At 45.5% G+C, this 16,433-nt stretch overlaps 1 protein-coding gene across 1 annotated transcript in view; it reads left to right on the top strand.

Annotated features, from left to right (window-relative positions):
• NEURL1B (neuralized E3 ubiquitin protein ligase 1B) overlaps positions 1-16,433 on the top strand; it is a 30,748-nt gene that overhangs the window by 407 nt on the left and 13,908 nt on the right. The gene's annotated exons all lie outside the window — the stretch shown is intronic.

Here is a 16,433-nt window from a genome sequence, read left to right as displayed (position 1 = left end):
TCTTTTTCTTTTTCTTTTTCTTTTTCTTTTTCTTTTTCTTTTTCTTTTTCTTTTTCTTTTTCTTTTTCTTTTTCTTTTTCTTTTTCTTTCTTTATTTTTATTTTTATTTTTTTTTTTTAAGGATTTTCATGCAGCTGTGCAGCGAGGCGTTAGTTGTTAGAGTTGCTGGAGGACAAACTCTTTGAAAGCAGGGCTGGAATATTGGGGAAGGGTGCCGTGCTTTCACACTGCCGTTCTGGAGCACGCTGCCCTCGCACGCGAGATGGGCTGAGTCTGTTCAAGTTCGGAGCCCTGGCCCTTTTTCCTCCTCAAAGGCTCGGTGCAGAATAAAAGCCCTTGGTCTCTATAGAATGAACAGTATTGAATTACAGAGCCCCTGCCCGCCTGTATCTTCAGCTACTTTGCTTTTGCTTTCTTTTCTCCTCTCGCAGAGTTCCTGTGTTGCATCCTTTGTATCTTGGGCTCCTATAAATGAAAAGGGTATTATTAAACTTATTTAAAGAAGCAGGAGGTCCTATTGAACACATGCACATGCCTCCCTGTAATCAGCCGGAGAGCTGAATATAGAAATAAAGAGAGGAATAGATTTGCATTTGGATGTGCCATATATTGTCTTTGCAAAGAGAGAGGGTGCTTAGGACTTTSAAGGCATAAAAGAAAGCCTCTAGACTTGTGGTTTGGCTATGAACCTGTGATTAGATTTCTAGCTGAAAGCTTATGCATCTCATCTCACTATTACATTCATATGGGAAATTACCTCTTTTCACTGTAAGTTTGCAGTTTATTTAATACCTCACAAACGGGCAAATAAAGGCATTGAAAGGAGTGCGTGACCTTGGAGGAAATTCATTTTGTCTGCAGGCTTTTCAGCCCAGAGGCAACATCGAGGCTCACATGCAACGAGCTGAGAGGGCAGTGGAAATATCCCTGGGTCAGGGGAGGACGCTTTGGTAAGGCTGGTACTTCCCAAAGGAAAAAATAGCTGAACCTGCTGAGAAGTGGGATGCTGCTGCTGCGAGCTCCTTTGCAGAAGGCTGAGGTTGGCTCAGCCTCTCTGCCTATTGCTAGAACAGTCTTTCCTGAGCAGCCTTCACATGCTCAGCCTTACACATGTGAATTTAAAAAAAGGGATGACATCAGCTGTGCTGCAGTTCTCGCATTAAAGGGATCCTAGTGGTGCTTTTATGAAAATTCTTGAGGAAGAGGAAAACTTTGATGGAAAAACTTAAGACCTGATTTATAGAGACCTCCCAGCTCCAACGTTGTTCGAATGGCCTTGGAAGTCTCAGCCSTGTCTTGCCAGGTGGAAGCTGTCTACAAAGCATTGCTTTACTGTGGATAGCTCATTTGCAAACATTTGTCAAATTACGCAAGGCAAAATACACGCAGGACACTTGAACACTATTTGCTMATGTGCTGAAAGATGCTGAAAAATGTCTCTTCTGCAAATTCAGCCGTGTTCAGTTTTTACAGAGTAATGATAGTTGAAAGAGGCTGTTAACATAAGGCAACGTGAAAAATGTTGGATGTTTCCATTTTTAATTTATAAGCATATATTTTGTCAAGCTGGACATGAATCAGTAATTTTTTATGTGGTTGCTCATATTGATCTTAGTTGTATTGTTTGTCTTTCATTATCCAAAAGTTATTATAGAGAGAGGCAAATTTAGAACTTTTTTTGGATGGGTTGTTTTGAAAATAATAAAGTTTTTCCTAAGGGCTGGATGAAGTCCTGTTTATAAATGTCTTGGTTACTTAGAGTCACTCAAATATAATCAATCAGAATGAAGTCTTTTCTCTATTGAAAAACATATCTAAAATGCACCGCTCTCTCACGCTGTTAGACRGAGCAATGAACCTACACTCTCATTTTCAGTAAGAAGGGAATTTCTCTCCCCTGTCCCAGAGACTGTAGTAATTTTTCTTTTTTTCTTCTGTAATCTAAAATTTGTCAGCCTGTTGTGTTACACTTCTTGCTAACTATAGAAGCGTTCAGCTGTTGTYCCCCTTTTTATCATTTTGTTCAGCATAGCTGAAGGTGGAAAAGGTCTTTCCATTCTAATCAAACGTAGAAAAAATCTGGAAAACATCCATTATTTGGCTCMCGGAAAAGCCAAACAATCAACAATTTGGGGTTTGCCTGTAAATGTAAACACTCTTCTCAAATAATAGAATTCATTTTTAAATCCTACGGAACACAGCTCAGCTCATTTTTACACGTAAATTCTTTGGAATCGATTTTGTGGGTTTGCTGCATCTTTGAATCCCACGCAGCCTCACCCTTTCTGACCACATTTCCAGTGAATGCTACAAGAACACATGCTATTGATGCTGCAGAAATTGGTGTGGGGAATTTGGGAAACTTGGGCTTGCCAAGGGTCTCAYGGTTAGCACGCGGTGCGCGAAGGCAGCGCCGGCTCGGCAGCGAGGTCTCCAACTGGAGGGGAACTGAAATGAGTAATAGGCTGGGGCTAATGAAAGGCAGCTTCTATATTTGAACTGGTTGAGGAGGCATCTGAATGGGAATGAGCTGTGATGTGTCAGATACGCTTAACAACGGTCCTGAGGTGGTGGTGGAAATTGCTCTTATCTAGATGACAGCTAAATGATGCACGGAGCCCTGCTCCCGTTCCCTCCCACTGCTCTGGCCCTGCAGGGGCGACTGGGGCGGCTGGTCCCTTGTGGGGCAAGCTGAGATGAGCCATGTCCATTCTCTGCTTGCCCGCTTCCGACCCTTCTCCATCTGCAGCTGGAGCACGTGCAGGATGGGAATTTATGCAGGGATGTAGATGTTTCAGCCATTGTCYGGGATGATTTGCGGGCAGGTGGTTAAGCAAGAGTGAATTCTTTATTATTGAGGCATGCCATTTTCTGTCTCCCGTAGGTGATAAACTAGGCTTGCAACATTGCAGTCCCTGGGTGGGACTTGTCCAGACCTGCCGAGCGGGCTGGGAGGCTGGTCCCTGCTGCTGGCTGGTGCCTCATGTGCCAGGGTCTGGATGACACTGTGGCTACTGGCACCGGTGGTGTGGCTGAAGAGCTGCTGTCTCCTGTGCAAGCAGCACACGGCTGCACTTAGYGGACGGTGCTGATTGCTCCGGTTTAAGGCACTTCCATAACCATTCCTCACCAGGTACTTTCACCAGGGCTTGCAAACWGCCAGGAGCTAGGTGAGGGTATGAAGTCTCCTCTGAAAAAGCAGGAAGCCTAGCAGTACTGAGGACAAAATTTGCTCCTCCAACAGGCCGGGAAAGGTTAACATCCTCCTGACCTGGAGAAGCCCTTCCGTGGAGCTGAAAGGTGCTGGGAGGCAGCTGGGATCACATGCAGGGTGCAAGGAGGCTTGGTGCAGCTTGCGGACGCATGGACAGCAGCTGTGGTGGCAGGACAGGGAGGGCAGCAGGTCCTCACCATGCTGAGCACAGGCAAGGAACTCGCCCCTYGAGTCCCAGCTGTTGATCCTGGCCCAAATAGGGTCGCTGGTATTTAGCGAAGGAGCCGAATTCCCTTTTAAGAATCTGCCTGGGATCCGATTGCAATGCTTCTCCCACTGCCTGCCTCACAACTGCGAGGAATACCAAGTATGACTGGCATTTGTGTCTGGTAAACATAAGGGAGAATGGGGCTTGTTCTTGGAGAAATGGCTTTAATTTCTTATTTTTGAGAAATTATTTTGTCTTTTTCTGAAGACAGGCTTAATAATTAACCCTGTTTTAGCAAGTCAGTAATCCCAAGTTTAGACCGTTGACAGGTTGATGCTTCCTCCTGCGTGTCAGTGGCAATAAGATGATAGTCAGGGTCCCACTTAGAGGAGAACAGCAGGAATTTATAGCTTGTGGGTAAAAGATAATGATGTTTTTGCATATCCCTTTTAAAATACTGATGCTCATTGTCATAATACACACACCACTTTTGCATGATATTAGTGCCAAAGTGGAGGAAAGTCTGCCTGCCTTTATCGTAGGGTAAAAGCTCAGCTTCAAGGAGCATTTTTGTTCTGATTTGTTCTCTCATCCCTCTTTCCCCGTTGGYTACTAATGATACACCGTAGGAGGAGTTACCAGCACAATGAGCAGGGAATTAATTCAATAAATTGGTTTGGTTCCAGGGTGACTTCAACAAAACTACAAAATAACACTTCAGGTTGTTCTGGTTTCAGTGAAAAAGATACCTGTTCAGACCAGTTTGGGGCTTGGGTTTGGTTCAACGCGGTGATTACAGGTGTTAAGCCTTGCTCGCTAACAGCCCAATTTGGTCTGTTTTCACGCCTCGCTCGGTCCAGGAGGTGAGATTTCGGGAGCCTGTCGCTGCTTCTCCTGCTGACTCCCTGTCTGACCTTTAAGCAGGTGACTTCACCCGGCCGTGTCTCTCTGTGCGTAAGGGAGGTAGAAAACACTGTTTGGCTCACGTGGGGATACGAGAGTTAATTAATTAACATGCAGACGTGAAGCATCTCCAGGAAAAAGGTCATACAAGTGCAGAAATAGATTAATTTGCTGTTTTTTTCCCCTGTAACTTTCTGCTTTTCCTGTAACTTTCAGCTTTTTCACTCTTCAAAAGAAAAAMACGTGAAACTCTCAGCCTTCAGCGTGATTTAGAGCTGGAACAGGTTGATCATATACCAAGGGCTATCTTTAAACCGCCTTGCACAGTACATACCCAAAAATGTGCTGCTGCAGCCAACTGGCACGACGCACTGCCTGCTCCCACTGGCATCTTGGTGGCATGAGGCTGGGCAAGCAGCTGTGCGTGGAGCCAGGAAGGCATCACCCATGGGGACAGTCCCAAGTGGAGCCTTGTGCCATGCCCTGTGGCCCCTTGTGTTCTCCGACACACGCAGCGCGTTGCCAARTGTGTCATTAAAGTAAGAGCATCTCTCCACTCTCACATGCCACAGAGGGCTAGCAGGATGCCTCCTCTTGTATATCATGTTTGCTCTCTGATGGGGGAATTGCTTTCCTAGGATATCTAGGAGAAAGTGCTTTTTTTCCCTTTTTATTAACCTGGGGAATTGCTGCAAGTCAGCAGGGCTGCTGCATCACTGCCTGATCCCAGCAAAGGTGCTTAAAATCACACCCCTGTGCATAGGCATATGCAAAAACTCACCTATGCAAAGAGCCCTCAGTGCAGCCAGAGGAAGTCACTGCTACCCAGCACATTATAATTTGACAGCATATTTAGGTGTTTAAATATCTTTAAGGTGTTTAACTCGAGGCAGTCAAGTTTGAATGTGCAGGCATTAATGTTTACTTGACATGAAAGGGATGAGTCACTGCAGTTTATGCCTTGCTTCCCATTCTAGTTGGGATCCACCTTGTGTATTGTGCTCACCAACCTCTGCGTCGGGGCAGATAAGATGCCCCTGGGTCCCGGGAATCTGCYGGTGCTCAGGCCTGTGCAGCTTCCCGGCAGGGTCCTTGTGGYACCGTTTGCCTTGAAAGGAAACCTCTGCTCCACAGCATCCCGGTGTTTATAGAGCAAGAGGGAGAGCCGGAGCAGGGGCTGCTCTGCTGGGATGGCTCTGTGAATGGCACAGCATGGCCGGGGCTGAGCCAYGGGGACACGATGCCCAGTGCCCTGTCCCCGTGCTGTGCAGAAGATGCGTGTGCTCTGACCGGCTCCTCGGGGTCTTCTCCTCAGGCCCCTGCCCGTCCACCTTCCCCATGCTTGGTCTCGGAAGGCGCTCTCTGGCTTTCGGAGCCTCTCCTTGCTGCGGCAGCCAAAGCCCACGGTGACTCACGGCGAGGCACCTTCCCGGCGCCTAATGAGCTCCTTGGCCACGTGCTTGTTTGAGGCTGCAAAWCAGAGCTTGGCTGCAGAACTGTTTTCCAGATGTTGCCCCCAGGGCAGACATATGTGCGCTTAGAAACAGATGCCAAGTGAGGTGGGTGCCCAGCCAGGGAGCTGCCCGGGCTCGCAGACGCTTCTCTCTCTGCAGCAGCAGGAGGAAGTTTTCCTCAAAAAGCACTTATGTGTTTTCTTTGCTTGTTCTCACTGAGGCCATTTCCCCACCTCGGTACCCACTGGGTCTGACTCCCCAGCARGTTGCTCTTCTGGAGGCCCCAATGCCCTTAGGTGGCAAAGTGCTGCTGCCTCTCCAAAAGCCTCCTCGTGCCGCACTTGCACGTGGGGAGCAACGCGCCCCGCTGGGTCCGTGTCTGCTAGGAGATGCTGGGCTTGGAGGAGCATGTGCCATTTCCTTTGGGTTCATCTTTGTCCTCCTTGTTGACAGCTGCGTGTTTTGCCATGTGTTAAAATGTACGGATCGCTGGCGTGGAGATGTCTGCTGGAAGCTGCATCTCGGCAAAGCTGTGCCAGCTCTTCTCTTCAGACCGGGGTGCCCTGTTGTCTCAATTAGCGAGTGCTGGAACATGAAATTCCTGGTGCCTGAGCAGATGCAGCAGAGCTTGGGGAGGAGGGAGGGAGGTGAAAGYGATTTTTTGCTTGTTAATTTGTTTTTCCCTCTGTGTCCAGGGAGATCTTTGCCTTGTGGGAGCAAAGCTCGCCATCCTCTTAAGAGAGTTTGTTCTCTCAAACCCCTGGCCCTGGTGTAGCTGGGAGATCTCCCACTGAGAACAGACCGGGTCCCTTTCCCTGCTCCAGCAAAGCCTTTTAAAATTATTTTTTCCCCCTCCTACTGGTGTGAAGAAGCCAAACCAGAACATAAGAAATGATTCCTCACTTGCTGGGGGAATTACACGCAAGGATCCTTAAGGAAAACCCATTTAACAACATTTCAAAGCTTGTCCTTACAGCAGAGGAATCACATTCTGGATTTTTAAGAGCTACCAATTCTTTAAAAGGAAAAAATGGACGCAGTTGTGTTTACAGAGGTAAACACTTGCCTTTCCATATCTATACCTAAATATATACCTAACCGTACAAATGGCAATTTTTGTTCTCTATATTCGTGCTTCGCAGTGGATTTTTACATAATAATGAGACTTTTGTACTGTAGGATTTCTCTTGTTTTAACCATCTATTTGTCTATGACTCTGGTTTTCCTGTGATTGCACTCCTGATGGCATAATGTCCTATGACTACATGGGAGAAATAACTATTCAGACTACATAAAAGCAAATCTCTCTCTTTCATAGCCTGTGTAACAGCATAGAAAAGATAGTCAATCAAGAGAATTTCCCTGAGAGAAAGTTTTCCATCAGGTTTTCAAATGTCAGGAAAAAACAGTTGTTTGATTTTTGCCCTGCTCCGTAACTAGAACGTTAAAACTGCCGAACCCTGCTTGACAAGGCAAAGATAAAAGATAGAAGATCTCATTTGGGAGCAGAAATAAAATAATTTCATTCAAGTTTATCTCTCTTCCCTCAGAGATAACTAACACTGTGGCAACAGCTTTACTGAGTTTGTTATCTATTTCGGTCTCATCAGGGYACTGGCTCTCTGCTTAGCATGTTCTGTAATTTATGTAGTAGAGTTCAAAAGTTATCTGCACTGTGTGATGTTAAGGTTGAAAGCATAATTCCAAATGAAGGGAAATTGCTATTTGTTGGGGTCTTGAACTTGACACTATTGTACAGACCGTTTGCTTGGTCACATGAAAGGCTTGGCATCTGCCTCACAGCTGGGGCTGGGATCCTGCAGGAGGAACGCTCCAGGCTCCCCGATGCATGGACCTGGCAGAGGAGTTGACTACCACTACATAGCTATGTAAGACTGACCTTGTGGGTCAGACAAAAGGTCTGTCTGGTCCGGTGTCCTGACAGCAACCACAGCTGCTGCTGAAAGGAGAAGGAATGAGCCAAGGCCACAGGGAGTTATTGCTGGCCAAGAAGGGATGTTCTCAAGGGGGCTCAGTGGGGTTCACAAGGCAAGTCTTGGTGGAATGTGTAAACTAGAATAATCTTAATCGCTCTAGGTCTTTAAGAACAAGTTTGTTATTCATCTATTAGGCCTGACAAGAGTAGATGGTCTCCATCAAAGCGGAAAGCTGGCCTAGATAATCCGTAGAGTCAGCTTTAAGACAGGTGTTTCCAAGAAATGCCTGTTAGAGAGATTGTTCTTTGGAACGGTGAAAGCCGGCAACACCTCTTATTTACCTTATCCTGCAAAGTGAAAGGTGTTCCAACCTTGAAAAACGTGATCTAACGGTGTTTTGCTTGCTAGATTGTTGCTTCACTTTCAGTGATAAAGAGCCTTAACTGGTGTATTGTGCAATTTCCATTGTGCAGATTTATAAAAACACAGAGATAGCTTTCATATGGCGGTTCATGGGACAAACTGCACAATGGAACAAGTGTTTAAGCAGCCCGACTTTTATCAGATAATCAGTGGCCGATCTGCTCTGCAGCTCGGTGCTCCCTGGGACTCCGCTGCTGGCTGGTGAATGCAGCCTGCTCTGCTAATGCTGGTGCAAATCAAGCCTAGTGGGATTTTTTTTTAAGCAAAAACATGGATGGGGTGTGCAGGCTGCAGAGCTGTCTAGGAAAATGGTATATATTGAAATTGCTTCTTGAGTAAGAAGTGGGTTGGAGGAAGAAGGAAGCCGTGTGCCGCAGGGAGATGCCMAGCCAGGGCTCTCCGAGAAAGCTGTCCCCATGGTGCAGAAAGCAAAGCCATGGCAGACTGGGTTTTCACAAACAACCTAAGCACCAGCATACAGACAGCCTTGTGATGGATTTGTGACTGAAGTGAGCCATTTCTAGAGGAAATTGGAGAGGTGCTTAGAAAGGAAAGGGTATTCCCTGGCCAGAGCTACCAGGGCACAGCTAGCATTCAAGCTGATGGGTCAGAAGGGGAGGAAGGTTTTCTGGAACAAGCCTGAGTGGCAGAGCCACTGCAAGAGGGGACGGCTCGGCAGGGCTGGTGTAGGGACGGGGAAGCAGTGAGACTTGTCGTGACTTGTAGTGCAGGAGAGTCGGGGAGCCCCAGAGACAGGGGCACGGGCAACTTAACCCTTCTCAACCAAGGCATCTGAAAAATGAGAGCTGAAGCCCGTGCAGGCAGCGAGTGGAAGCTTAGCACACACAGAGGTTCCCCACGCTCGCAGGGAGGAAGGCTTGCAGGAATTTCAGTATGCTGGGCATTTGGGTTGCTCCATCCTGGAATGGAGAGGTCCCCTTGGAGGTATGAGGCAGGACCTCCTGCTGCCATGTGTTCTGTGAGTTTTAAATGCCRATGCGTGTGTGATTCGCCAGCACCRGAGCAGCACTGCTTGTGCCGCCCGGGTGATCAAAGGGAGAGGGTGGCCGAGAAGGACGAACTCTTCGCAAATCAGAATTTCAAGGAAATCTATCCAGGTTAAAGTTTATAGAAACTAATCTTAGCCATCAAAGTCAGTCGGGTGTGTTCACAGCCTTGAACAGCAGKCTGTGCCGAGCCGTGCCAGGGGCCCGCTGGGGGTATTAGGAGGGCTAGGAAAGGACAGAGCAAAATAAAACCACAAACTACAAAAACAAAAGGATGACTAAATCCTATTAAGTATCTAGAATGAATTTCCTGATTCTAGGTGGTGTTTCCAAAGCGTCTTAAGTGTCTTGGAGCAGACTTAATTTGATTGCACATTGAACAGTATGTAAGCGTCAGCAACGGCACTTGCCCTGCGCTGTGGAGGCTGGCTTAATATTGATGGTCTTGACAGCTACAACCTCGTGCAGGAAAACTTCTCTCATTTCACCTTGTAGATTCAGGGACTTGCTGGTAAATCCCTTTATGTAAAGCCTTTTGTATGCATAGAATTGTCCAGGAAGAGATTCTTCTGAAGCAAGAATGGCCTCTTCCAGACTAACTTATTCTACTGCTTACGTTTTCCATGTTGAAAAGGCATGTGAGCATGCCAAATAGCAGTGTCTGCACATGGATACTGGCAGTAATGAATCTGCCACCCATTTACACCATACTTGGGTCCAAAATAATTTTCCATGACTAGACAAAGGATGCAGCTCACCTGCAAGCTTAGCTAACTCTTCTATTTCTTTTGCTCTTGCATAGTAATTAAGATATTAATTTATTTTAACGGGTTTCAAGAAGTGTCTTTGCAATCCTGCTCTTTATGTAAGAAGAAACTCACCATTTATTGAATTTGTGTGTGTTCGCTGGAGAAATGTGCTAAGTGATTTTTTTTTGTATCCTAGTAACCAACTGTGATTGCTTTTCCATGAATAATCTTTATGGTTTAACTTGACCAGTCACATCTAGAAAGGAAAACTCAAATGAATGTAAAATAAATTTATAAAGACAACTAATTACAAGGCACAGGGAAATTTTTGCAGGTGAGCAAGAACAAGATTTTTTTCCCCCTCATTTAACTACATAATAATCAGATTGACAGTTGCTATCTTGAGAGTTTGGTTTTACAGAGAAGAATAATAATGAAAGTTTGAGTAGTTAGACACTGAACTCCAAAACTTGTTTCGTCACATAGTCATAATTAATGAATTGGTTAAAACAGCCCTTTTCACCCTTAAGCAAGAAATTTGATATTTCTAGCATTCCCCAATAGATGTGTTGATTTTTTTCCCATCTGCTTCACAAGGGTGGCAGTGCCAAGAGCTCGGGCTGCTGGAACCACTGGAGCTCTTTCTGGCTCTGTTGTAGGCTGTCAAAATGGATTTAGGAAAATCACTTCTCTTTGCTTCTCCTTGGCAATGGGTACGTTGAATAAGATGTTGCCTGCCTCACAAGGACACTGTGAGGTTTAGTTAATGAGCTGCTTTGAGAACTGCTTTCTCCCTGAAACATAGGCCCCATGTGAAACAGCTGGGATTTATCACTTCAGAGAAGCATCCACATTTTTCTCTTCTAAAATTTATTTTGATTAAAAATTAGCCATTTTTCAAAATTGAGTTTCAGAGGTATCATGTTTCCTTTCCAATATCCCTTGCTCTTAAAAAATATTGAATGCCTGTTTTAAAAGCAAAACAAAAATAAAGATTCAGTCTGTAACTGCCTGCAAATGTTTATGATATTTTCTACCCTTCTACAGCATTCAGCTGACCATCTCCTAACAAGAGAGCAGAGGTGCATTCCTCATAGAGAGATCAAAACCACTTCCCATTTTAAAACAAACTATTTTCAAATCCTCTTTTTGTGTGCATTCCTAATTAGTAAATATTTATACAACAACCAAAAAAAAAAAAAAAAAAAAAAAAAGCTGGTAAGGGAGAGGACAAATTTCCTGCAGAAAAAAAAAAAAAAAAAAAAAAAAAAAAAAAAAAAAAAAAGGATTCCTGCAAATACTGAAATGCAGGAGGATATCAGCAGAACCCGTCATCAAATGCTCGCCCAGGTTTTCCTTGGTAATCGGAATAACTGTGCAACCACAGAAGGAAATTTCAGAAGGAGGGAGAAGCTTTTCTTGGGTGAATATTGGTCATTTTTTTTCTTCTCCAATGTTCTCATTGCTTCCTGTGCCTTGAGCATGTCCCTGTGTTGAACAGGCCTTGTTTCCTCCGTCAAATGGACTAAAGGTGATGGAGAGAAATGTTAAGTAGGTCAGGGATGTTTTCTTTTACTGGGTTTATATTCCTCTTTGGAGCTAGAGCATCGCTTCAGGGTGGTTGCTTTGGTTCATTTGCCACTGTTGTTAATCATTGCAGCCTCAATACCTTGCGTCTCTGCCTTGGCGTCTCAATGGTCTTCCAAACCTCTCCCCATCTTTTTCATGATCCATTTTTTAACTTGTTCCTTCAGTGTCAGAGTTTGGAGCATCACCTGTGGCTTTCTGTGGAGGCAGAATACGAGGAAGTGATGGGAGGGACATCTGAGGGACGTCAGAGGGGTGGGTTTGGGGAATATACTTCCCAGGGTGTTTCTGAACATGTGTGGGGAGGCTCCTGGAGACACCTCCAGGTCTGCCCTGGGGAGCCTTTGTTGGTGCTGCCCCAGACTTTGCCCACRCTGCCTCATCAGAGGAGATCTGCCCTTTGCAAGCCCCAGGCAGTGCCTGAAACAGGACTGCCGCTGTGCTCAAGGCAGGCCTCGGGCAGCAGAAATGAGCGGGTTTCAGCCCGTCCCTCAGTGCGCCCCAGAGCGCGGCAGGCCGGGCTGGGACGCTGCAGCAGGGCCAGCCCCGGGGCAGCCCAGAGCAGGGCTGGAGGATAGGCGCTGCTGTGTGTCCCCAGGCCGCTGCCCGTGCCCTTTTTGCCCCTGTGGAGCCTGAGAGCCCACAAGAGCCTCTGATGTTTGCTGTGTAGTGTGGCACCTGCCACCGGCAGCTCTTGCAGGCCGCAGGCTGGTTTCTCCTGTGAAGCATGATGGATATGACTTGGGAGGATGATCAGGGTGGCCAGCGAAGGCCCACACAGGCGCCATGGCGTGTGAATGCTTCACACATCGGGCCTGGATGTCCTTAGTGGACGTGGGCCACAGGACCGTTCAGTGGTGCAGCCCGACGGCCWCCGTGTCTCCCCCATGGGGCTCTGTGCTGGTGGACATTGCTACTGCCTCGTAGTTGATTTTTCAAAGCTGTTTTCAGATACCTCGAGTGGTGCTTGCTTCCATTCAAGCCAACTATTGGGTGAAGAAGACAGATGAGTGTACAGGGACTTGCCTACGAGCGGAAGAGCGTGGGTTTCAGGAGGGAGCAGGAGAGGTTTGGGGGAAGCTGATGTTCTGCCCTCATCTGCCAGCTGCTGAGAGCTGCAACGAATGAGTGACTTAAAAGCRGATCTTGAAGGGACTTCTCACATGCAAGCAGCTTTTGCATGGAAGCAAGCCGCTCAGGAAGCAGGAGTAGCCATAACGCCGGATGTCATGGATTTGGGTCTGGGGGAGCATCCTACCCATTGCTCTTCTCGTGCTGGCCAGTCCTCATAGGCTTATTTTCATGGGGACATCAGTTCCCTGAGTGGATTTGGAGGCTCATGGGGTTGATGYAGAGTGCAGGTGGCACCGTTGGCGTCCCCTTTTCAGCATATTTCCAGGTTCCCGTTGCCTCAGAAATTCTTGGCACAAGATGTGTCTCAGATGTAGGCTTGGAGCTGCTTGGTGCCACGTGTTTCCAACGTGCAGAAGGATGGTTTGTACGAGCCCTCGCCCCGCGGCCTGCGCATTACTGTGTCTGGAACCACAACAGGCTCTAAGCTGTCAACATATAATTACTTTTTTCCTTTTTTTTTTTTTTTTTTTTTTTTTTTTTGTGTGGTAATAAAAATCTGTTCTACCAAATGAAATGAGAAGCCAGAAAAAATTCTTTCCCTCCTAGTTATTCATATGTGATTTATAGGTGTATTTTTCCAAGTAAATCTAAACAAGGCCAACAACTGACTCCGAATTAATGTTCGATTCTGTTAATTAGAACAAGAGCCATCTGGGTGGAAATTGGCCTGTTCAGACAACTGTTTATACTGTTTCATTGGGGATTTCTGAAATTTCCAGCCCATAGTTACTCAGAAGCTTGCGGTTTGGCGGTGCAGCGGGATTTATAGGTGTAAGTGCCCTATGAAGAATATGAGAACATAAACTAGTTACAAAACTGACAGTAGCTTGCACCTCCACTGTAAACTCTCTGGAAGTTCCTGGCTTCCCGTGCTCAGCTGAATGGTGGGGCAGGCTCCACAGTAAGCAGGTGGGCCTATGTGCTGGATGCTGGTGTTTTATTTCTCCTCCTCCTTGTGCAATCCCTTTGGTAGCACTGTTTGTTTGCTGGACATATCACACGTTCCCATCCCAAGACCTGGTAGCAACTCCTTCCTCCAGGGCAGGAAGACAGGAGCAAAAGAGGCTTTGCCTAGAAGTTGGCTTTTACCTTCAGCAACACAAGGGGCTGCTATCTTTTCACATGCTGTTATCTTTTCTTTGCCATGCTTTGAAGGGCAAGTAAAGGAAGTAGCATGATGACGTAGGTGGGCTGGGATCAAGTCCTGCTGGCAAGGAGATTGATATGGAGGCTTCAAAATATACCTCCCTTGCTCAGTGTGGGTCCAAACCCTTCTGTGGAAATAACTGAAGACATTGGAGATGAAGAAAGGAGCTGAGGTCATCATGTGTCCAGTAATGGTATGACTGTATTTGCTTTTGCTTGGACAGTTTAATGTCTTCAAGAGGTTCTTGTTTCCTCTTAATAATTCCTGAAAATATAATGGAARAGAATCACACATCTCAGCCATGTGGCAGCCAAGTGTTGCACAACTAYCTTCCTCTCAAATGGGCTTTGGAGCTCAGCAGAAAATGATGCATTTCAGAAACTTGTGACTAAGGAAAGCATCTTTTTCTAGTGGAACATTTTCCTGTGTCTGTGGACTAGCATTTTTTTTAATGTTTTTGAGTTTATTTCTTAAGATGTAATGTGTTTCAAAACAGCTATATAGTTTACTTGCCTGAATGTTAATTTAACAGCCAACGAAGTATATGACATTGTACAGATTAGACTGTCACCTTAGTTGAGTGAAGTTGCTTTTGTCTGTTTATGATGAGGATGCCAAATATTTAGTGCAGGAGAAGACCTGCAGGATTAAATAAAGTGTTTTAGAGAATGATGGTATTGCAAGCAATGCTAACTATTCCTTATATTCTGAATTACTTTGCTTGCGATATTGGAAAGGATTCTCCAGCACTAAATGCTTCCATCCCTGACATCTTGTCCACTTGCAATTGCATTGCTGGAACATGCCCTCTGATGAAAAAAGTTCACGTTCTGTGGCCTCCTGAAAATTCATCTTTTTCTCAGTCTTGCCAGGGCTATAGTTAAACCCTGTTGGTTCCTTACTTAAATGCTATCTTCCAGTAGAGAACAGGCTTTGAACAGTTGGCAGTGCTTCCATAAAAATAGCTATTGCAAAAAGAGGTGAGGGAAAAAACTCATGAAAAAAAAATATATCCATAGCCTGGATGGTAAAGACTCCAAAAATAATCGGCAAATTATCTTACTTGTTAGCTGTTATGAGATTAGAAAAATCATGGAAGATTGTGATGGCATGACTTGAGAAAAAAGGAGTGAGGAAAAAAGAACCAAGCAGAGCATGGGCAAGGGGGTCCACAGTATTAATTTTTGTGCTGCAGAAATGGTTTAACCTACTGAGAGGAATAGCTAAAATATCCAGAAAGCAATGGGATGAGAGAGAATGAGAAAGATGAAGAGGTAGAAAGCAAAATGCTGAGATTCAACCTCGAACAATCTGTTTCTGTAGGGTCACTGGAAGCAAATTCTGTGTTTCTACACAAAGCTGAAGGAAATGCTCAGGTGAAAGGGCTGTGAGCTCTGGGAGATGAGGAAAGCCCTTGAACAGGGCTGCGTGTGCTCACCTGACTTTGAAGCCATTGGGAAAAAGGTCTGGTCTCTGCTTAACCTTATTTAAAATCTCCCTGGTGTTATCTAGGCTTTTGATTGAAAGTCCTGCAAGTGGCAAGAAGGTTTGATGGTGGCCACCATCAAATATCCTGTTGTGCTTTAGGATTCCTTTAGGAAAACTAGGCTGGCAGGGTGGAAGAGCTGCACTTTCCCGCCCTGGTTTAATTATAACCAGTTATCCCCATCCCTTTGCCCTGTTTCAGATTCTTTACATATTGTTTCTGAAAAGCTTAGTGGAATCGCAGCCTTTGTATATATAAAATATAGGATGATTGAAGACCTGGCCACTTCTTTATTTAGCTTCCTCAGCCATGCGTTCCTCCCAAAGCATTTTCCCCTGTCGCTGCCAGATCACTGTTTAAACTGTGTGTAAATATAAAGGGAACTGTGGACAAGGTTAAAAAATGCTGCACCATGTTGGGAGAGGGCAGCTGGAAAGAACATCTTCCTAGAGGCCTTTTTTTCCCTTTTTTTTTCTGTGGTTTTGTGGCTCACTTAGGACAGATCAAAAGCCCTGTATGGGTACCACTGTTAAGTCTAATGGCTATTTGGTTATCCATCCCTGTTTGGACAGAAATAGCTCCATCTCTTTTAAGCTGAATTCTTTCTTGGCCTCTGACTATATAGAAATTTTTAATTAGGAGGAAGAAAAAAAAATAAAACAACAACAAAAAACCCTTAGAACCGCTATGAAGAGAGGAGATAAAGATGAAAGAGGCTTCTGTAACAAATCAGAGGCAGAGGAAAACAGCAGGTTTGCCCCCTTTATCATGGGATTTKCTCTGAAAAAGTCAAGAACCCAAATGAATGGTCAGGCCTTGCTGCTCGTAGTGTCACTTTGAGAGTCGTTCTTGTCCTTCAGCTGCAGCTTCCCCTGTCTCTGAGAAGTTTTGATGCTTATGGCAAAAGTCTTCCTGTGTTGTTATTGGGTGTGGAAAGCACACTTAGCTCATAGCAGTTCTTGGCCCGAGCCTCGTGTGGTCCAAGTCCGGCACACACAGTGCAATCAGCTATAGGATCATATGATACATATACAAATCCCTGCGGGGATTTCACAGCACATCTTATGTATTGGCCTTTCTCCAAACAGGCTTTTTGGAGGTGGGATGGGAGTAAGTATAAATTGTATACAGTCCAAATTCGTAGTGATGGAGACAATGTAAATAGTGGCTTTTAAGGTATTTTC

Source organism: Nothoprocta perdicaria, unplaced genomic scaffold (genome assembly GCF_003342845.1).
Source record: "Nothoprocta perdicaria isolate Ctin4 unplaced genomic scaffold, notPer1 scaffold_5, whole genome shotgun sequence".
Lineage (NCBI taxonomy): Eukaryota > Metazoa > Chordata > Aves > Tinamiformes > Tinamidae > Nothoprocta > Nothoprocta perdicaria.
Note: the sequence above shows the minus strand (reverse complement) of the source record. Positions and strands in the feature narration are given on the sequence as shown.